Consider the following 22,650-nt stretch of genomic DNA (forward strand, 5'->3'; position numbering starts at 1 on the left):
AGCACATTACAGATAACTGTTTCAAATCTTCAAATATTCTTGACATTCTGAGTTTTAGATCCCAGTGTTCCATTGGCTTCTGGCTGACACCCCTGGCCTGACCCACCAATACCTTAAACTGAATATAGCCAGGGACAAACTCATTCTGTCTGTTCTGCTATGATCTTATCCTTTGAGTTTTATACTTCAAAGGTTGTTGTCATTTACCTGCTGCTTTCCTGCCCTACCAATCAGTCATGCTTAATTTAAGGAACTTACCATGTGCTCCAAATATTTTTCTCATCCATCACCGTTTTCCCATTCTCACATCTGGCCTCTATCATCTTCAGCCTTGGCTGGTTCAAGCACCTTTTTGCTGGGCTACATAGTCTACTGTGAATACCCCACCCTGCTCCCACCCTGCTCCCACCCTCCTGAAACAGATCACGTTGAGTTACTTCCCTTATTGACTAAAGAGCACATGTAACTTGTTAGTATTTCATGTTCTGTTCATCCCATTGCCTAAACCCTCCCACACCTGGATCCTGTGATGTCTTTGATTTGATGGTCTAGTCCTGGTCTAGTTCCTGAGTCAGTCCTGACTGATCCACGCTGCAGGTAAATGTTTTTCATCTCTTACATCTTCCTATATCCAATGAGTACTTAAAATAAAGCAACTATCCTAGATCAGAAATTTGTCATGGGGATGACCTCTGAGTTGCTGTGTCTCTCCTACTGTTTCCAGTACTATTCATGGCCAGTTTCTGTCCCCCATGTGTCATCACTAGGTGGCCGTGATTTGCAGTTCTTCCATCTTGTTTTGACCTAGTCTGGGCCTTTACCAGGGTCCCATTACCTAAATTTTGACTACATGTAGTTACTCAGGTTAATAACGTAGCCTTCCTCTGAGGCTTCAGCTTGGACCTGAACTTCTTGATAGTTGAGGTGCCTTCCATCTGAATCGTTTGTATCAAGACTGGTGATGGTGACTGACACCCAAGAGCCCCTGGGGGGATGACTCTTTGCTCACTGTGTTTTAGTTTCCTTTGATGACCGTAACAAGTTGCCACAAACTTGGTGACTTAAAACAACAAATTTAGGTGTTCACAGGGCCACACTCCTGCCAGAGGCCTAGCAGAGAATCTGTTCCTTGTTTTTTTCCACCTTCTGGTGGCTGCTGACATTCCTTGGCTTGTGGTGGCATCACTCCAGTATCTACGTCCATGGTCCCATGGCCTTTCCCTTTTCTGTCTGTAGTCAGATGTCCCTTTATCTCCCTCTTATAAGCATACTTGAGATGGCATTTAGGGCTCAGCTGGATAATCCAGAGTAATCTCTCCATCTCAAGATCCCTGACTTAATTACATCTGCAAAGTCTTTGCCATAGACGGTAACATTTACAGCTTCCAGGGATACGGACCTGTTACCTTTGGAGGCCATTATTCATCCTGTTACACTGTGTTTTACCCACTTAATTTGGGCCTGCTCCTTTTCCTGGAAACCCTGGTCCTGACCATTCCTGAGTCATGGTTAAGCTTGCCAAGCCCGTTGGCTTCTCTGCCTTCTTAACCAGCTCATCTCCACCTAGAGAATTGGCCTCAACAAAGCTGTTGGTTTCCCCAGGGTCCTTCTCATGCCGGGGGCCGGCACCACCTCCCCTGCTTCTGTCCATCTTGCCTCAGTCTTATATATTGAGTTGTAGAAAATATCAAGTCCTGGGAACTTCCCTGGCCGTCCAGTGGTTAAGACGTCACCTTCCAATGCAGGCGGGGGCCGGGGTGAGGGTTTGATCCCTGGGCAGGGAGCTAAGATCCTACATACCTCGAGGCCAAAAAACCAAAATATAAAACAGAAGCAATAGTGTAACAAATTCAATAAAGACTTTAAAAGTGGTCCGCCTCATAAAAATCTTAAAAAAAAAAAAAATCAAGTCCTTTTACAAAAATACCATCCTGTGATGCTCTTTCTCTCTTCCACAAAGACCTTGGAATTCAGGCCCTCCCAGATTGTTTCCATTGTTCTTCACTTAACAAGGCATATCTAGACGTGCCCTGAGATATAGGGCCTGCTGTTCGCTTATCTAGAGCGCCCTTTTCCCTTCTGTATTTGGTGCAGTAGTGTTCATTTTATAAGGTCCTGTTCAAGTGTCAGATTCTGTGAAACTTTCCTGAACCGCTCCCCTCCCTCCCTCCCTCCCTCCCTCCCTCTCTCTCTCCATGCAGGATGAATTACTTCTTTCCTCTGTTCTTCCTTGGCACTCTGTTTATGCTTGGTTCTAACCCTTACCACATTGTGTTCTACTTCATTGTGTCTCGGTCTCCTCCTGGCTAGACTTTGAGGTTCATGAGAGCCAGGAATAAGATATTTATCTCTTTTTTAACTTGACACATGGCTCACAGTAAGTGCTTGATATACTACTATATAATATAATAAATGTGGTTAATCAATTCCAATTTCAAATTTTCCATAATTTAGAATATCTTAGCATGTATAAATATTTAATACTCTTCTCCCAATTTCTTTATGAACCCCAAAGTACTTGTTTTCTTTAGGTGGCTATGTACAGTCCATTTTGGCCTTTGTTTCCATTACAAATGGATTAAAAATACTCATGTATTCTGCGCTTAAATTTCAATGTGAGGACGTCATTACACTTACAACTCTATGGAACCAATTTACTTTAATATTAGACTTCACTAAAACTGAAAAACTACTATATAAAGTTGCTTAATTGTCTTCTTGTAAACTTAGAGCTTTAAGCAAGAATTTGGCATTTTATTTGTCAGGATTGCTTCTTTTGACTTACTGGAGGTTTGTTGAAACAGGACTTCCCCCCCCACCCCACCCCTTTCTCTGGATATTTTGTTTTATCTGAGTGGATCTGAATTTCAGTTATTTTCTCCACCTTTTCACTGGAAGCTGGGGACAGAATTGCCCACCACCTCCCTGATCTTAAATGTTACACGCTGTGAGGTATCTGCTGTGTTGCATTGCTGGTGTCAGTTTCCCATTTCTATAGCCTTGAGCCTCTTAGGAGTTTTGTAGAGGGTGCTGGTATTTTATTAAATTGCATGTCTTATATTTATGAGAAACTCAAAGGGCTTTGAGGATTTTCTTTTTTGGTATCTAATCTTCTAACAGCTCTCTGAGGTAGGAAGTGTGAAGTGTTATCTCCATTTTGCAGATGTTATAACAGAGGCAAAACACAACTTGATGTAGGCCCCATAGCAAATCAAGGGCTGAGTGGGAAATGTCTCCAGGTCTTTTCAACCTCAGTTTCAGTGAGCTAGATGCCAGATGACTTAATTTTAATTTTTAACACCTCTACCCATTTTGGTTTTGCATGAAATAGTATTGCCAGCACTCATACAGTAGCCAGTGCTCCAGTTTTAGCATTTTTCTAATTTTATCCCTTCTCATTTGTTAACATGCGCACACACTCGTGTGTGTATAATTAAAAAAATCACATGTGTATGTATTTTTCTTTCAAAAGAATTGTTATTCAAAATTAGGTTGTGCAAAAAGGTTACTTGGTCTGGGGACTACATGCAGGTAAGAGATTCAGCACCAACTCATGTGATACTTTTGACTAACTTTTCAGCTAAACATACTAAATACGTATAGGCTGTGGACACGATGAAAACATTAAAAAATATAACCTGTGACAAGAAATACTATAAAATTGGATAGCAGGCACTCTTAATAAGTGAAATAAATGTCTTTTTATTTGAATAATTCTTCCTTGCAAATGACAGTATCCCCAAAGTGAGCCCCTACTGTAACTTTCGTATACTTTTCCTCAAATGTTAAGATTTGTTATTCTTTTTCACTCAGGACAGTTAATACATTTTTTTTTAATTTAAAATTTTACTGCAGACGTCAGTTCTTGATCAGGTTTGCCCGAGTCTTTAAAGGGAATGTCTCAAGAGGCTTTGTGTCTGCGGTGTAGGCTGTGTGGTAAGGCTCCGTCTCCTTGATGACTGCATTTGGAATGCCCCTCTCTTCGGCCAAGTGGCACTAATTACCCTCTTGGTCCTAGAGCACTGAGAACTGTGTGGCAGGGAGATTTCCCCACAATTCCTGTAGTCTCTGAGGCACAGTTTCAGTTTATTGCTGTGGAATGGCGGTGAAGCCGGCTGTGACCCAGCTGCCTGAGCAGTAAGCCTGGAGACCTCTGTGCGCTTTGCCCTAAAAGCCAGGAGAGGGGATTTAGAGCACCTGGTGGGGGGATGCATCTTGCCAGCCTCCACTTCGTCAGCCTCCACCCACCTACCCCCCACCCCCGACTTCTGAGCACCACCCAGCTGCAGTGCTTTTGCTTTGAAACCATTTGGAGCGGCTGGAGCGGAGGCCACCCAGAGCTTCTGTGGCTGCACGGCTCCTATTGGCCAGAGCAGAGAAGGTTCCTGGTTATCTACCCTGAACACGGGTGGCCATGATCCCTGAGGATAATGCAGCTTCTCACTGTCTGGGGGTGGAAGCTATTGTCCTCCTTTCCAGCTTGCTGTTTGAAGCCCTTTTGTAAGGCTTCCGGCTTTTGCTGGCTCACAGCACGCGTGCGCGCATGCACACGCGCGCACACACACACACACACACACACACAGAGTAAAACTCCTTCCCTCCCACCGTGCTTCCCTTGCTCACCCCTTCATCTCTGTCCGGCTCCTGCTGACTCACAGCGCGTGTGCGCGCGCGCACACACACAGACACACACACACACTCACACACACACTAAAACTCCTTCCCTGCTTCCCTTGCTCACTCCTTCATCCCCATTTAATGGCTTTTGAAACTACTGAGAAGATAACAGATCTCCCTGCTTGGCGGGGGGGTTGGGTGTGGGTGGGGAACGGCTTAAATAGTAAGTAGAAGGAACTGTTCACACAGGTTCACAAAAGTCTGGAAAATTTCATCTCATCATCCTCGTTCACTGTGAACTCTGTTTGCTTTTCTGTCCCTCCTCCCCTCTTTAAATGTTCTGGGCTGAGCCACAAGCCTAAATGTGGCTGGCGTGCGCTTACAGAGGCATCATTCACATGGGGGAGACTTTGCACGTGAATGAGTTGAAGGATGCCATTTTTGTTGCCCCCGATAGAAAATTGCCATTTCTGATGAACGTTTTATGAAGGCGGTTTCTTCAGCATCCTCTCACTTGTGCCAACCTGTAATTAAAAAGAATGAAGAACTTGATTCCCAGTGCACGCACCTGAGCTTTTTGTGGAGTCTCTTAGTAGTATGCCCTGAGAGCTGACTGGCAGGTGATGGATTTCTAAGCAGAAAATCAAGCTTATTCACTATAGAAGCTTATAGTTTTAGAAACTGCATGGCGACGGGCGCCGTTATTTGCAGGCTTTGGCAGGCATCATTGAACCCGGCAGCCACCGAGATGGAAAACGTGGAAAGTCCGCTTTGCTTCTTCATTACTTTTAAACGATGTTAGCTCGTTCTCAGGCTCAGAGCAACAGCTTCAATCCTTCATTAGAGTGATACTTTTTGTTGCAAAAAATTAATGTTCTTCTGTGGTTTTAGCATAAATTAGGACTTTTTATTAATGGAAGAAAAATCGAACAAGTGTGTGGACAGCATTCCTACCTGGTAGCATGTATAAACTTCTCGTATTAGTAACATGCTGGTGGAGCATGTGGAACTTTTCAAATCTATTAGAATCCCTATTCTTTGTGGTCACTACTTGTCCCACTAGATACGTCACTTAACTGGTGACACATGCACCTTTCTCAATGATATTTTAGACCAAGATCAGGATACAAAAATAGTCCGTGTCCTCTGTTTTGTTGTCATCAGTTCATGAAAATACTGCCAAAGGGCTGGAAAACAAAATTTTCTCATGTTTTACAACACAGCTCCCCAGGGTCCCTGGGCCTAATTTGTTCTTAATAATTTTCAAAAGGGACTCTGTCCTTTCACTCATCATCAGTGTCTGGACTGCTTTAAAGTGAGCTGTAGCCTGATACAGACTCTCTGCCAGTTTCTATGTAATGGAAAGTTCTGGAAGGTAGATCACTTTCCCTCAGTGGTAGGTACGATGCAAGTGTTAGATGTGTGTGGTGTTTGTGTTTGACATATGCATATACAGCTCCTAGTACAAAAATCAGAAACCTTTCAGTTTCCCTAAGGCTTGACTGCAGTGCCTGTGCCTTGAATACAGATGGTAACAAATAGAGGCAGTCTCTGTTTGCAAATGCTGGACATCTCTGCTTGAGTTGGAGCTCTTGTTCCAGGCCTCAGGGGATAGAGACAGAGGGTTGTTTTCTAGCTTGCCCCGGAGCCCCTGAGCTTTTGCAAATTGACATAGCTGCATTTATCTGTGTGCAGAATCTTGCGTCCAGCCTCCCACAGTGTGGGGAGAAGTGGGAGGAGGGAAGATGATTCAGCCGCTGTTAAATGTCAGGCACTGTGCTGGGTGCTGTACATACATGTCACTGCAGCTATACCATGACCTTGAAAAGTACGTGCTTTATAGATGAGGCAGTGTAGAGCTTCAGAGCTCAGATATTGGAGCGAGACTGCTGGGATTTGCATCATGACGTTGCCACCTTCAAAGTATATAATCTCCTGATGCCTCTGTTTCTCCATTTGTAAAGTGGGGTTAATAGAACAAACCTCAATTTTTGTGGTTGTGAGAAATACCTTAAGAATTGTAAAGTGCTTAGAGCATTTGCCGTACAGTATTAGGTAAATGTTTGCTACAGAGAATAGAAACAGAGGTCATTTAACTTGCTCAATGTATATAAGTAGCTGGATTAGGATTTGAACTTGGATCTTCTGGTTTAAGAAAGGTGATTCTTTTCACCTCCCCACCCACCATACTTCCTTTCTTTTCTTCCCAGTCGCTTTTGAGGTGGTGTCCTGAGTCCATCCTCTTCATTCCTCCTCAGCTCCCCCTGGTCAGGGGGGGTTTGTGGGCCCTGTATCACTCTGGGTTTTCCTTTTGCTCTCCCTTGTAGAGACATCCTAGGGTTTTTCTCAGAGCTTAAATGTTTTAGACTGTCCATACAGGTAGACGATAACGACTCCTTTCTCCAAAAGACTTGGGGTTGAACTGATACTTTACTTGCATGGTCAAGTGATCCTTTGTTATTTCCTATTGTTATTTTGTGTGTTCTTTTCTCCCTCAAAAATGGGAGCATCTTGTGAGCAGATTCTGTGTCCTGTACTTCTCATGGCCCTCACCCTGCACAGTGGACTCTGCTGGACAAATAGGCAGCAGCTCTCGGAGGAAGGAAAATACCACATTTAGTAGCTTTTTCAGTCACTACATGAAAATGCCACGGTACAGCGTTTTTCCTTTTCATGGTGGCAGGATCAAGAGTATGGTCCGGATTTTGGGGTCTCTGACATGTCCTTTGCTTCGTTGGACAATTTCTGCCAGGATTTTCAGTTCTAAGCTGTGTCCTTCTGTCTTAGGTCTCCAAACACTGTAGAGTTGGCTTCAACCTGTGTATCTTACGCCAGCTTTCCTTCTTGACACTCTTAAGAAATGCTGCTGAAGACGTAGAACGTATATATTTACAGAGTCTTTAGGTGTGACGAGGAACCTAACATTTGGTCTCCAGTAAGGAAAATGTGGAAGGGACTTGATTACTTTTGCTCCAGTCCCTCCTGACTCACCTTCACGTGTCCCATTTATTTTGGATGGAAGTGTTCAATGATGTTAAAATTCATGTAAACTGTGATGGTTTTTTTTTTTTTTTTTTTTTTTTTTACTAAGGATGCAAGGTCTTTAAGGCAAGACAACACTATTAATAGAATGTGGATGTGTGTGGTTTATTTTTGTTTTCAAAATGGAAATGTTTCTTTGGGGTTTTGGCATGCTCTTTGATATGCTGAAAGATGAGAAAACATCATTTGGGAAACTCAGCACTTCTACCATATTAGGAAATTTACAGTGCCTCAGATTTCACATTTAATGTTTTAATTGCCTGCTTTGGTAATAGAAAAATGTCAAGCTTCTCTCTTTCCTTTAGAGTTACCACCACTCCCCCCCTCTCCAGTGGTGGGCCGTTGCCAGCTTCTGCTTCCTGCCCCAGCCCCAGTGTGGACTGAGGGTTTGCTCCGAGAAAGCAGTTCATCACATGGCATTTTAAATGAGTATCCTGTTGACTTCTGACATGCTGGGTTTTTTTCTTCCTTATAATACCATACATGCAGTTATTTCCCATGGTGGTTGTAAATATCCTAAAAGTGCAACTGAAATTGAGTTGTATTTTTGAAACTTTTGTTTTTGAATGGAGGGCGCTACCCTGAACATTATGTAAAGTACAGGTGAACTCCATCTTGGTCTGAGGGCAGTATTTAAGAGGCATGCCAATACATTAAACAGAGAGAGCGTGAGAGAGATGGGGGCGGGGCTGATTGGTGTGCGGACAGTATAGAAGAGAGGAAAGAGAAGAGTTAGAATATTCCATGGAATTTAGGCTTTCTGGAAAAATCAAGATCTAAAATAAAGTTGATATTTACACTTATACATACCTTCTTAGGAAAAAGCATTGATGAAAGGACTTCTAAAAGTCATTTCTTATTGACAGTAAAATGTGAGGGGAACAATCCTATACCTTGTCTTTACAGTCATGCATAGTCACAGGTTTAGAAGAGAAATGTGCTCTTGTCTGGAAATTAGGGCTCTGTCACTAGGCAGCTCAGAGTGGGGACTATTTTTACTTTTCTGTGGACAGCTCTCTCTAATTAAAATGTTTATTTTGTTTTTCAGTAACTAAATATAACTTTGAATTACATAGTAATCCATGCTTATTGTAGAAAAATTGGAAAATATGGAAAGACCTCTGAAAGAAAATAAAAATAACCTGTAGTTTTATAACCTAGAGATTTTGGATGTATCGCCTTTTAGTGTTTCCATATGCTTATCTCTCTATACATTTTTATATAAGTGGGGTCAACTATATGTACACATTTTGAATTTCGTGTAACAATAAAATAAACACGGTATTTAATGGTAAAGTTGTAATTCTTTTTTTAAATTAATTTTTATTGGAGTATAGTTGCTTTACGATGGTGTTAGTTCCTGCTGTACAGCAAAGTGAATGAGCTATATGTATACATATATCCCCTCTTTTTTGGATTTCCTTCCCATTTAGGTCACCACAGAGCATTGAGTAGAGTTCCCTGTGCTATACAGTAGGTTCTCATTAGTTATCTATTTTGTACATAGTAGTGCATATATGTCAATCCCAATCTCCCATCGAGTTGTAATTCTTGATGTGACTGTATCACAATTTCACAGTCTCCCTATGGGTTTTCAGCTGTGCTAATTCTGTTGGTAGTGGTTTATTGTGTTAGGCAAGCAATGCTGTAAGGGCCATCTTTGGGCATGAATGTTTTCTTTCCATAGTGTACTCCAAACACATACCTAGAACAGTTCCCACATCCTGGAGAACTGAGTACTCAGCAAAATGTTCATGTTCGATCACTCTCGTGGTTCTTTTTCTGTCTGGTCTCCATGTCCTTTTGCTTTTCCCTTTCTTACTACGGGTTTTCTCCTTCAGTGATAAAGAATCACTTGATGTATTCATTTCGGAAACAGTGTTCCTTACTTGCCCCACCCCGCCCGCCTCCCGTCTCTGAAACATTATCCTGTGCCCTGTTCATAATGTGTCTTGTTCAACTGCCACAGTATCTTTGAGTCTTCAGAAATTGATTAGCTAATTTTCTCATATCAATTCTCACTGTATATTTTTGTTTTCTTGGCAGACTAGTCTGTCTTACTTTCTCTTAATACACGTCGTACTGCCCACCTTCTCTGACGCCACCACACCCCGCACCATGTTCTGTAACCCTTACTGGCTTCTCTAAGGTGTGAGGTCCTCCCCACGTTCTAGGGGACCAGGAATATACTGGTGAAGAATTTAGAGATAAAGCACTGAGTAGTGACATGTGGGCCCTTAATGCACCAGAAGGAGATCATGAGGAGAGAGACGGATGGGAGCTAGTTTACTCAAGAAAGGCATTATTAATGGGGGTGAGATTAATTTATGGATGTTGAAGGATGCATAGCATTTACATGGGACATGAGGAAGGAGAGGGTATTTACCAATGGGAACAAGAATAAACAGAGTTTCAAGAACTGGTGGCGGTAGTGGTGCTGGTAGTATTTGGTGGAAGTGAACATGGTATATTAGTGGGAAGTTGAGGATAATAAGGACATCTAGGCTTAAAATGGGCAAGAGTGGGGGCATAATTATCTCTTACAAAGAAGTCAGTCTATGCTTACGTGTGGAAGTTGACCACGAATATCTGATCTGAAGCCCCTTGCTAGGCCTGTTACATGGTGTTTTTTCTTTAGATTCCTCCCTGCTGCACCTCCTTTCTTCTCTTATTAACCCTCCTACTGGAAATGCCATCATATATAGACTTATTAAAGTTTTCACGAGGAATTTCCCAAACATTGTCTCATTTGATACTTATAATAATTTTGGGTCGGTGTTGTTACATGAATTTAAAAATAGGAACCTGAAGGTCTCTGAGATTAAGTAGCTCTCCTGAAGCCATGCAACCAGCAAGCCTTAGACCTGGCCTGTGAGGCTCAGCCCCCCATGTGGTCAGGGCTCTCTGGGGTCAGTCATGCCACACCTGCCATTTAGGCCCACTCTGTTCGTTCACGTGTTCACTCACTCATTCACTGATTCTTGGTAAATCTGTTTTTTTGGTGAGACGCTTTATTTTGGTCCCCTTTGGGGCATTGACTTAATATGAAACTCTGAATCTCAGAGTTACAGGGGCTTTGGGAGGTCATCCAGCTCAGCTTCTCTTCCACTTTATTCATCCATCCGTTCATGTACCTGCCGAGCTTTTACTGAGTACATGCTATGTGCCAGGCACTGGGAGACACCCGTTCCAAAACCGAGGGAGACATAGACCTGTCTTCAGAGAGCTTACAGTTCTAGATGGTGCATTCTGAGGCTTCATCTACAGGATCCTTGAGGGCCTCAGCTTGAATCACTCCAGTGGCAAGGAGCTTACCACCCCAAAAGGAAGACTGTTCCGCTGATGAACAAGCCTAATCTCTAGAAAGTGCCTTTTTTTTTTTTTTTTAAAGATCCCAAGGCATTTATTATTTGGCTTATCTCAGAGTAGTTCTCCATCTTAGCCAGATCCAAGTTAGTTGTTCATTTTTTTAAAATTAATTTTTATTGGAGTATATGTTGCTTTACAATGTTGTGTTAGTTTCCACTGTACAGCAAAGTGAATCAGTTATATGTGTACATACATCCCATCTTTTTTAGATTTCCTTCCCGTTTAGGTCACCACAGAGTATTGAGTAGAGGTCCCTGTGCTATACAGTAGGTTCTCATTAGTTATCTATTTTATGTATAGTATCAATAGTATTATGATATCGTAGTATCAATCCCAATCTCCTGATTTATCCCTCTCCCCCCTCCCCCCTTGGTAACTCTAAGCTTCTGGGTAAATCTTGACTGACCACCTCCCATGTGCTGGGTGGGCCTCACATTAAGACAAAGGTGAACAAGGTGCACATCTTGTTCCCTCTTGTGAGTTGGGTGGGGTCAGAGATACGAAGGTGGTCGTCAGTCTCGTGGTGATGCTGTGGCTACACCTAGAAGGATGTGTAAGGCTGAAATCACTGCAGGGACGAAGGCTTCCTGGAGGAAGTGATGCCTGGACTGAAATTTTGGGAAAAGGAGTGTTCTTTGTAGGAATCGGTAACATAAAGGGCCGAAGGGGAGAGAGGGTAGTGGTGAATTTGGAGAGTTAAAATAGTTGAATTCGCCTGTGATGTGGAGTGTAAATCGGAGAATGGTGGCGGGTGAAACTGAAGAGGTAGGCAGAGACGAGGTCATGTGCGGTTTTGGAAACCATGGTTTAGGGATTTGAATTTCTCAGAGTGCAGTGAGGCAGTATTTGACAGTTGTGGAGCCTGGGTAACATGGTCAAGTTTGCGGTTTGGAAAGTCTCCCCGGATGCAGTGGGAAGGATGGTCTGCTGAAGGAGAACCACTAGCAGAGGTCACACGTGGTGATCCTCTCTGTGTCAGGCTCTGGAGTAGGGATCTGGCGGAACAAAAAGGCCTCTTCCCCAGCACAGCTAACCAAGACGGAGAGCGGAGTTTGCTGTCTTCTGTGATTGGGATCCAGATGCACAAGGCTTGTTCCAGTTCTTGTTAACAGCTGTGAGTCTCATGTTAGGAAAACAGCTTGAAAACCATAATGTTCGCATAGACCTGGCATTCAGAGCACCTTTTCCCAGCTCGGTAACCAAGGGCCAACTTTGATTTCATTAAAGTTGTATACTTTTCTCTTTGTCTCCAAGTTATGGGTCTAAAAAAGCAAGCTGTTTCCTGAAAGTTGAGAATAACGTTCTCTATCTACAGCAAATAAAACCTTAACATCCATAAAATACAAAATGTAGCTCAGGAGCTTTTCATCATGGACCGGGTTCAGAAGAGCACTTTGCAAGGTGAAGCAAAGAAGCGTGATGAAAATGTGCTTCTGTCACGTTTTCAGGCAGCTAAGGGGCAGTGGGGGTGGGTCCAGTTGGTCAATGTAGCTGAACTTTTTGACTAATGCAGCTGCTTTTTTTACGTAAAGAAAGCACTTTTCTCTTGTATTTCTTTCTCTATTTTTCTCACGAGCAACAACCTTGAGAGACTGCTTCGTTAATTTTTCCCTTCCTTTCTCCCCCCAAAAAAGAGATGATAGATTATCCCAAGTTGTTGGTGGGGGGTGGGGGCAGGAGCCACCGAGCACTTTGGTTCTTAGGGTCCCTGAAGAACTCTGGGCTTGCTGTGGGCCCCTTCACGGTCCCTCAGATGGCCTCATTGTTTCTATTACCGTGGTAGAAAGAGTGTGCGACTCCCCCGCCTGCCTTGCCATCTCGTTGCCATGGAAACTTCCATTCCACACACCTGATTCACACATCATGCTTGGCTGAGTCCAGACAGAGGTCACAGACTGGCATTTGCCCTTTGTTTCCCCTTCTTGTGTTTTCCAGACACTTAAAAATGGAGACAGAGAGGTGGTGGGGTTGCAGGGGTGTGGTGCATGTGTGAGGAAGCTTTGCTGCCAGGGGCAGGAGTTGGGGAGTTTCAGAAAATAATATCTGTGAAGGGAGGAGGAGAACAAATGGAAAAGTCTGTGTAGTTTTAAACTTCTCATGGAAAGAAAGGCTTTGATCCTAGGATGCGTCTGAAAGTGATTTTCTGGATTTCTGGTGAGAGAAGAAACAAGTAGAAAGGATTCAGGAAGCTTTTGCTCCTTAGTGGGTTTTCTGTCCCAGTTTCACCAGATTGTTCAGTCTGAGCTTCATGGGGTACACATTTGGATCGTGATCTGGGTTTAGGCAAACCATTAATGACAGCTGTGTATGAAGAATCAGGTCCTCTGATGACGCTGCTTATACCATGGCTTAACTTTATATAAAGTGAAATGTTTTAGAAAGCATAAGTAACTTTGAGGAAATTATCGTTAGTGAAGTGTCAGTACACTTGCTGGAGTCTATTTTGTTTTCCCTCTGATTTCCCCTCTCTCTTAGAGCTCCTTAAATATATAATTTAGGATGACGCCGTACAAGAGCAGATTATTAACCTTCTTCCACAAGTTGAGTCATATTCTTTTGATTCCTGTTTGAGGCCGATCAGAAATTTTAAAAAAGACTTTCAAATTGACATGGTAACCAGCCCTCGTAAGATGTTAGGTTTCTGACCTTCTGTGCGGTGCAGTTAGGTATCACTCACGTCTTGGCAGTGGAGTTGGCTGGCCAGTGCCTGCCTGACTTTTTTGTTTCTCTAATTTGTTAGTGTTCCTCCGATTTGGGTGGCCTTCGTTTATGAAGTGTGCCCTCACTGTCAGCAGTCGGGCTCTAGTGTGGAGCAACTGACTTGAGTGGAACATCTCTACTCCCTTGTGCTTGGACAAATGCTTTTGTTAATCTGAGTTTCCTCATCTGTGAAATGTTAATAATATAAGGTTGCTGTCAAAAACGTTATAACGTTTAAAGTACTTTGTGACATGTCTGCTACATAATATCTATTGTTTTTACCTTGCTAGATCATTTTAGAAATATCATTTATAGCATCTGAAAGTATATTTTGCCATCAGTATTGCTAATATTTGTTGTTACTGACTTTGGCATAGGTGAGGGTAGATGTGGGCTAAGAGTATGAACCGTGGGTTAAAAGAACTAGGTTGTTCTTACCAACAATAGAGTGTGCACTCACTCTCTCTCTCATTTGTTTGTGTAGACTTGTTGTGTTTTTTGAGTCTCATTTGCAAGTTCAAGTGGCAAAATGAAAAGGTTGTACGTTAATTGGAAGACAAAATGGTGTCATAGAGACCATCTGGTTTAGAAGCAGTGATGCTCCATCAACATTTCAAGTCTGTCAAGGGGAGACGTGTGAATTCCTATTCAGATGATGCAGGGGTCATTCCAATCTTCCTCTGGCTTCTCACCTTCTTACCTTTCCTCTTGTCACATTTTCTCTTTTTTTTTTAAATTGTGGTAAAACATACTTAACATCACATATATCGTTTTAACCACTTTTGAAGTAAACAGTTCAGTGGCATTAAGTACTTTCACGCTGCTGAACAACCATCACCGCCAACCATCTCCAGAACTTTTTCATTTTCCCAAACGGAGACTCTATCTATTAAACAGTAATTCCCTACCCCTTCCCCCCACCCCCCTGGCAACCTCCATTCTACTTTCTGTTTCTATGAATCTGACTACACTGGATGCTTCATATTCGTGGAATCCTGCAGTATTTGCCCTTTTGTGGCTGGCATATTTCACTTAGCATAATGTCTTCAGGGTTCATTCATGTTGTAGCCTATGTTAGAATTGCATTCCTTTTTAAGGCTGAATAATATTCCATTGTATGGATATACCACATTTTGTTTATCCATCTGTTACTGGACATTTGGTTTGTTTCCACCTCTGGACTATTGTGAATAATAGTGCTATAAACATGGGTGTACAAATATCTGAGCACATTTTCTTCTTTTATTATAGTAAAAGATGGTGAGATGTTATACTGGATCAGGGTCTCCATTGTGGACTCTTCAGTAGCAGTTAAATTGATCATGCTATGCATTTTTTTCTTTTTTCATTGTGGTTAAAAGAAAACATAAAATTTACCGTCTTGGGCTTCCCTGGTGGCGCAGTGGTTGAGAGTCCGCCTGCCGATGCAGGGGACACGGGTTCGTGCCCCGGTCTGGGACAATCCCACATGCCACGGAGCGGCTGGGCCCGTGAGCCATGGCCACTGGGCCTGTGCGTCCGGAGCCTGTGCTCCGCAACGGGAGAGGCCACAACAGTGAGAGGCCCACATACCGCAAAAAAAAAAAAAAAAAAATTTACCATCTTAACCATTTTTAAGTGTACCATTCAGTTAAGTATATTTACCTTGTTATGTAACAGAACTGAACTTTTTCTTCTTGCAAAACTGAAACTCTGTACCCATTGAACAACTCTGCAGTCTCCCCTCCCTCCAGGCATTCACCATTCTACTTTCTGTTTCCATGGGTTTGACTACTTTAGGTAACTCATAAGTGGAATGATATAATATCTGTCCTTTTGGGACTGGCTTGTTTCACTTAACACTATCCTCTGGATTCACTCACTTTGTAGCATATGGAAGGTCTTCCTTTTTTTAAGTTTGAATAAGTTTCCAGTGTGTGTATACACCACATTTTGTTTATCCATTCATCTGTTGAATGGACATTTGGGTTCTCCTCCACCTCTTGGCTTTGTAATTAATGGTGCAATGACCACGGGTGTGCAAGCATCTAACTGAGACCCTGCTTTCATTTCTTTTGGATATGTACCTGGAAATGGAATTGCCGGATCAGATAGTAGTTTTAGTTTTAATTTCTGAGGCTCCTCCATGCTGTTCTCCATGGTGGCTGTGCCAGTTTACATTCCCACCAACAGTGCACAAGGGTTCCAGTTTCTTCCACACCCTCACCAACACTTTTATTTTATTATTATTTTTATAATGGCCATCCTGATGGTGTGGGTGATATCTCACAGTGGTTTTGATTTGCAGTGAATTTTCTGAAAACACTCTAAAAGAGTATATTAAAAGCAAACAGTTGGACTGAGAGAACAGTTATGTGTAGGATGAAGAGAAGCTTGGAAAACTGTGGGGTTCCCAGATTGGTGGTTTTATTTTCGTCTGGTGATTTCTTACAGTGTGTGTGTGCTTGGTCTTTGGCTCTGCTGAGTCCCCACCATAGGACCGAGGGTTGTTTGGCCTTGGTGGTGTGGCCTGGCCGACAGTCTGTCGCCCTCTCATCCTTTCGGAGTCCTGAGTGATTAGTAAGCATTTTCTCCCAGCAAGTGACTCAGAATGAAGTGTAGCTCTAGATACAAAAGTTATTTCAAAAAACAACTATGCCTCACTACTTTTTAACCATTTCTGTTGACTTTTTCTATGTTGATTTAAAAATACTGATACTGATCTTATGTCAACATTCTTTCGTTCATTCAGCAGCATTAATGGTATATCCAGAACCATGCTGGACATGCTAGACATATAATGCAAATATATTTATATAAATATAAGTTTATAATGTGATTTAAAATTTTCCAGTAGCCATGTTAAAAAAAGAAAAATGAGTGGAATTAATTTTAACAATAGTTTATTTAACCTGATACATCCAAGTATTATTTCAACATGCAATGAATAGAAAAAAATTGAGATCTACTCTATTTCTCATGCTAAGTGCTTATAATCTGCTGTGCATTTTAGATATGCAGCACTTCTCAATTTGGATTGGCCACAGTTCAAGTGCTCAAGAGCCACATGTGTTCAGTGGCCACCTTATTAGACAGTGCAGACCTAGCATATTTGGTCGAGGACCTGAAGTCCAGAAGAGGTCAGCCCTCAGCTCGGCCTCGTGGGCAAGACACGTGAATAAAGCACCAGTGATGGCGGGGCGATGTGCGTCGAGGGCCGCAGCAGAGGGGCTCCCTGCGCTGACTCGGGTTGTCCTGCCACCACTACACCTCATTCCTTTGAACTAGTCTCCATGGGGAGGGCACTGAGCTGGAGTGCCCCGTCTGTCAGACATTAACTCTTTGCCTCATGTGTTAAGAGAGCTGCTGGCACGTTTACCTTTAATTACAGGCTCTGCTCTGGCCACGGGTCTGTGAGCTGGGGTGTCAGTACCACAGCCCCACTGCTCTCCGGGGCCTGCCTTTCATTCCCACACGTAGACGCGTCGCTCTCTTCCTTAAGGGAGACTGGCTCCTGGCCAGGCGGGTCCCCTCACTTCTTTGGGCTACAGACACCTAGGAGGAGGTTAAAACTGTGGTGCTGGGAGAAGGGAAGGAAGAAAGCATTTTGATGTCTTTTCTGTGTCCAGACACCCCTCTGCTCACCTCTGGGAAGCGACCCCAAGAACTCTGATTGCTAATGGAAAGGTCGCTGTCATCAGCTGGGCTTCCTTGCGTCCACCCCGACCGACCTCCAGGCCCAAGCGTCTCAGGGACTTAGGGAGGCGCCTGGTGTGGGTGGCGGGGCTCTGGCAGGCAGGCAAGCCCGTGCGCCTCCCCAGCGCCCTGTGTGGGGACGGGCAGCGGAGATGTATGTACAGGCAGGAAATGCAGGGGAAGAGGAGGAGTTGTTGCCATTAGCCTCCCACCTCCTTTTGGCTTCTGTTCTGCTGTTGCCTAAGGCCAAAGAAGAGGTGGGAATCTGGCAAAGTGAAAGTATATCATTGTAATTCCCTACCCCTCCATCTCCTCTCCTTCCTAAGGAAGCCAGGCTGGACTTTTTTTTTTTTTTCCCCTACCCAGGTCACTTAACACTCAGGGACATGAAATTTCTTTCCTACTGCTGATGTGGAAGAGGCTTGGAAATATGTTCCTTTCCAGGAGATGAGTGATATGGCAGAAGGACAGGGTCAGATGAGGCCAAGGGACGGGAGCCAGAGTCTTACCAAACTTTCAGGCAGCATTGTGACTGCCAGGCAGGCTTAGCTGGTGGAGCGGGGGAGGCCTCGGGGCTCCACATTGTCCGGATTCCTCCTTGATCCGTGGAGTCAGGGAGGGTAGAGAAGACTTTGGGGGGTGGGGAGACAGGAATGAGTCTGGCCCCTCCCAAGACTCCTCCGGTATATGTTGATGTGTTGAAAGATGGGACAATTAACGTTGCCAGCCTAGTCTGACTCTGCTTCTGACACCACCTAATCTCTCTTAATCATATTTTAAGAGAGATTTCTTTGGGAATTCTATAATCCTTCCACCCTTAGGAATCAGATCCACGGTGTAAGGATCACAGCAATCTATAAATAATTACCTAAATTAAAGAAGAGGCCAAAGTATAGGTATTTCTTCTCCCAGGGAAAAAAATCAAATAGTTGACAGCAGAACAATTGCTCTTCTCATTAGGCTGAAGTCATAAGTCTCCTGAAACTCCAAGGTGGCTTTATAGCGTGCATTAGCAGATACTGTTTTCATTGATAAGAAGTATAAGAAGTGTTAAGGAGTTAACTCTAGGAAATGGAAACTGATTAAGAAAATGGAAAAGGCCACACTATTTGAATCCCACACACGGCATATTTATTTTGTACTGGAACAAAAAAAGAGGGTCATTATTGCTACTGTGGCCTATGATCATATGCATCTTGGAACCAAAAATATTTTGTATTTTTCTCAGTTTTACTAGATGGGTTGAGTGATAGTTTGAGTCCCTTCAGCCTGTCAGTAGTAGACCAGCCCAGAAGCCAGCTGTGCTTATACCACAGGCTGTGGTCAGGCACTGGGAGCCGTGGCCAGTGTGCAAGACTGTGGGCTCTGGGTTTGAATCCTGACTCCACTACTCATTAGCCCTGGGTGAGTTACTCAACCTCTCTTAGCCTCATTTTCTGTAAAAATCAGAATTACAAATTTATAGTTATGGCGCTTAGTCATGCTAAGCTGATCCATGTAAAGTACTTAGTCCAGAGTTTCTGACAAATATTAAATTGTGAGCAAATATTAATTGCTATTATTAATACTTTAGCAGAACATGTGTAATATAGTTGGTAATAAACAGCTGCCCTTGTTATTTTGTGCCAACAGCAAAGCAGTAAAATGTTTGGTTAACATTTGCTTGGTCTCCTTGAAAAACTCTTTAACTGTGTATAGTTTTTCTTTGCAGCATTGCAGGCGTGTGTGTGTGTGTGTGTGTGTGTGTGTGTGTGTGTGTGTTTGGAAGGCTGGTAATTACCTCTTGCAGATGGAGCTGCCCCAAAACAGTCTTTCCCATGGCAACTGAAAAAAAAAATAATAAAAGCCAAAAAAAAAAAAAATAGAGGTTATAAAAGTGCCGTCAGTGGCCTCGGAGGAGTGTGGAGATGGGAAGGTTTTTCGTGGCTTTTGGTTTTCTTTTGGTTGAAGGTGTTGGGTGAAGATACAAAGGCCCTACTGAGTAACTGAACAGGATGCTGTTGCTTGCTTTGAAGTGAGTAAATTGGTCAAAAGTGCAAGTGGGAGGGAAGTTGAGGTTTGGTGAAGAAGGGTCATTATTAACGTTTCCATGTTTCGAGCAGTTTAAAAGTTGGGAGTTTAGGCAAGGTTGTTGGTTGTGGGGAAAACAGCCCACAGACATTCAGACATGGGTGAAGTTCAGTCCTTCAGTCTTCATTTTAATCTGAAAGTAAGGAGCCAAGCCTTCTGAAAAACATAGCAAAGGGATCACCTTATAAGTCTAGCAGTGAATGCTAATTTTCGTGTGTTCACAATGCCACAAAATTTAGAAAGCTACACCATTCTTCTCAAATCCTAATTATTGGAAGGTTGTTTTTTTGAGGAAGGAGAAAGAATATTGGTCTTTTGGATTCCCAGCCCTACTTTCAAAAAGATTTTCATTAGTTTCCCCAAAGTCTAGGTGGAACCAAAATCATTAGCTTTCAATGAACAGGTAGTGTCTTTTCTCCAGCATCTATGAAGTGATCTTGTGTACATTCTTTTTGTATCCCTTGTATAAAGGTCATAGATGACTTCATTTATTTGATTGGAAGGCAGGATTGGCTTTTCCACTGGAGATTTGGCCCTCTTGACTCTAGAACAGAGATAGATGAAACTATTAGCCTTCACCTCCCGCCATCCTGCCCAAATGTACGTTATGCCCATTAAATATAATAAATTAGATTATTTTTTCCTCCAAAGACCCAAGAGATAATATAAAGCCAGCTTTACTTTATCAATAATAATATGGGGGCAGAAAGAACACAGAGAACCGAAATCTATAAATTCTCTGAAAACCCAACCTTCAGAAACCTCTCTACTGCTTAGCTCTTTAAATGTAAGCAAAGGATGGAAGAGGGAGAGAGAAGTTATGTTCGGTGAGTGCCCATGGTTTAGGGCCCTTGGAGTCAGGAACTCTGAATTAGAAACCAGCCTCTTCCAATTACCTAGTAAGCTCTGGGAAATTTGTGACTTCTCTGAGTTTTCCTTTCCTCATTTGTCAAGTGGAGATGTTTACAATGCTTGTTTTTTGTAGTGGTTCTATTAGACAAGATATGATCTATGTGACAGTTTGTAATCTGTTGGACACTCTTTATACCTTGATAGAGGTGAGGACGAGGCTCACACAACCAGTAGCCTGAGTGAAATGTTTTGTATCATTCACCCTGAATTATCAAGAGTGGCCTGTAAACCAACAATCTTCATGGTGTAACCTCCATCAGCTGTAATTGCCCCAGGCCTAAGAGCTGCTATGGGTAAGGAAACAATCAATAAAAGCAATATCCATATCCTTCTTGTTCACTTTTCCCCATCCATGGTGGTCAACTGGGGATATTTACCTAGTTCTGCTGACCTGGGAGGCTAAATAAGTGAGCTTTTCTTTATCCTTTCTGGGCATCCTGTATCACCCGTTTCGATCTTCATAAGTTGTGGGAGCTGGGAATTTCTTTCTTCCCATTATTGGCCTCTTTTACATCAATAGCCTAGGGAACAAAATTCAGAACTCTGGGGAAAGAAATGGAACAATGGCGGTTTCCTTTAGCCTGAGAGCTCAGGACTTGTGCGACATCTCCGCTCCAAGTTTCTGGTCTACCTAGTTTTTACCTGGATCTTGGGTAAAGAAAGTGTATCTCTGCCTTCTGTCATTCTTCACTTACTCTAACCTAGCAGGCGTAACTCCTTCCTAACAGTGTTGCCTCTTTTCGTGTGCCTTCTCTTCATTGAAGAGTGGGCTGAACATCTTGTTTCTCTTTCAGCTGCTCTTGGTTCAAACCAGTATGGAAGAGTCGGCTTTTCAGTGTCTGTGTTGTGGGTGAGGTACACGAGGCAGCTCCCTGCAGGCCCACACTGCCTTGAAACAGCCAGAGCTCTCCGCTCTCCTAGGGAGTGTCCTTGGTGTAGCCCCAAGCACATACTCTGTGATACCAGGACCCCTGGTAAATTCTGAATACCAATTATCAACATCCAGCCATGAGAAAGGAGTGAATTGGTGGTCTGATTAAAAATGGTAGACATAGTATAAAAATTTATTCCAGCGACATAATGAAAAGAAATAGTCAGGAGTCAAGATTGGAGATCTAGTCTTGGTTTTCCCACTAACTAGAATTGTAAAGGTGATGGAGTAACTTTAACTTTTATGAACCTCATATCCAAGTATGAAGTTATCTCATATTTGAATGTATGACATAAGATTGTAGTCTGAATTATCATTAAGACTTCTCTCAGCATTATGATTGTTTTTAAGTCGAATACTTCCGATTATAGTTTAGTCGTTTTCTTAAAGATAACAATGTTTGTACTTTATATTATCTAAATATCGCATGTTATTCAAGATCAGCCATTTCTATTAACATGTTCAACAATTCAAAGCACATTAGAGATAAAATTTAGTTTTCTACAAGTCTGACTAATCTGTCCCACCCAGTGGGGGAGAGTGGTCAAGGGCAGTTATCTCATGAAAGCAAGCAAAGAAAGTGAGGTGAAGATGACTTGGTGTCATGCCTTTTATTGGGTCTTTGGAAAAGAGACTAACAACTAAAAAATCTGTTAAGCTGAGTTTAAGACTAGGTATGTTTTGCTTTTGGAATCACTCCTTAAAAATGGAATCGTCAGGTCATTCTGAAGACAGGAGAATTTTAATTGGCCTCTAAAGACTGAATCTCAACCTTAGCCAGTGTTCAGATGCTTCTCTTTAACATAATCTTTTGATAGTTTATGGAGTCTTTTCAGAAAACATGTAGAAAAAAGATGTAGGTGCTTACGAAAGCCAGCAAGACTGTAGTTGGAAGGTGGATGTGTTCACGGAGAAAGCATTATATGAAAGCCTGTTCCTCAGAAAGATGTAGGAATAATGAGCCCACCTGTCCTTGTTCTTGTTTTAAAATATACATATTGTAGGATTGTAGTTGGTTCCTGATGACCTGTTCATGGAGCAGTTTAAGGCATAAGCTCTGCCCTGGTATTGAACCAACTGAATCAAAGCTCTTCATAACCTTGTGTACCTTTCCAACATAAACACTATCTCTTAAGTAAATCATTTTTATATTAGCTTATATATAACATCATGTGGGAGCTTTTTCTTTGACTTTTTGTCTGATCTGAATTGCTAGCTAGGCATTCATATCTTCTGATGGTGCTGTTCTAGGTTATCTTTTTACATTCCAAATTGGCATAAGCCAGAGTTATTTATTTTACCCTTGTCAAGGGATAGCACTTAGTGCTGTGTCA

This window comes from Mesoplodon densirostris, chromosome 10, assembly GCF_025265405.1.
Source record: "Mesoplodon densirostris isolate mMesDen1 chromosome 10, mMesDen1 primary haplotype, whole genome shotgun sequence".
Lineage (NCBI taxonomy): Eukaryota > Metazoa > Chordata > Mammalia > Artiodactyla > Ziphiidae > Mesoplodon > Mesoplodon densirostris.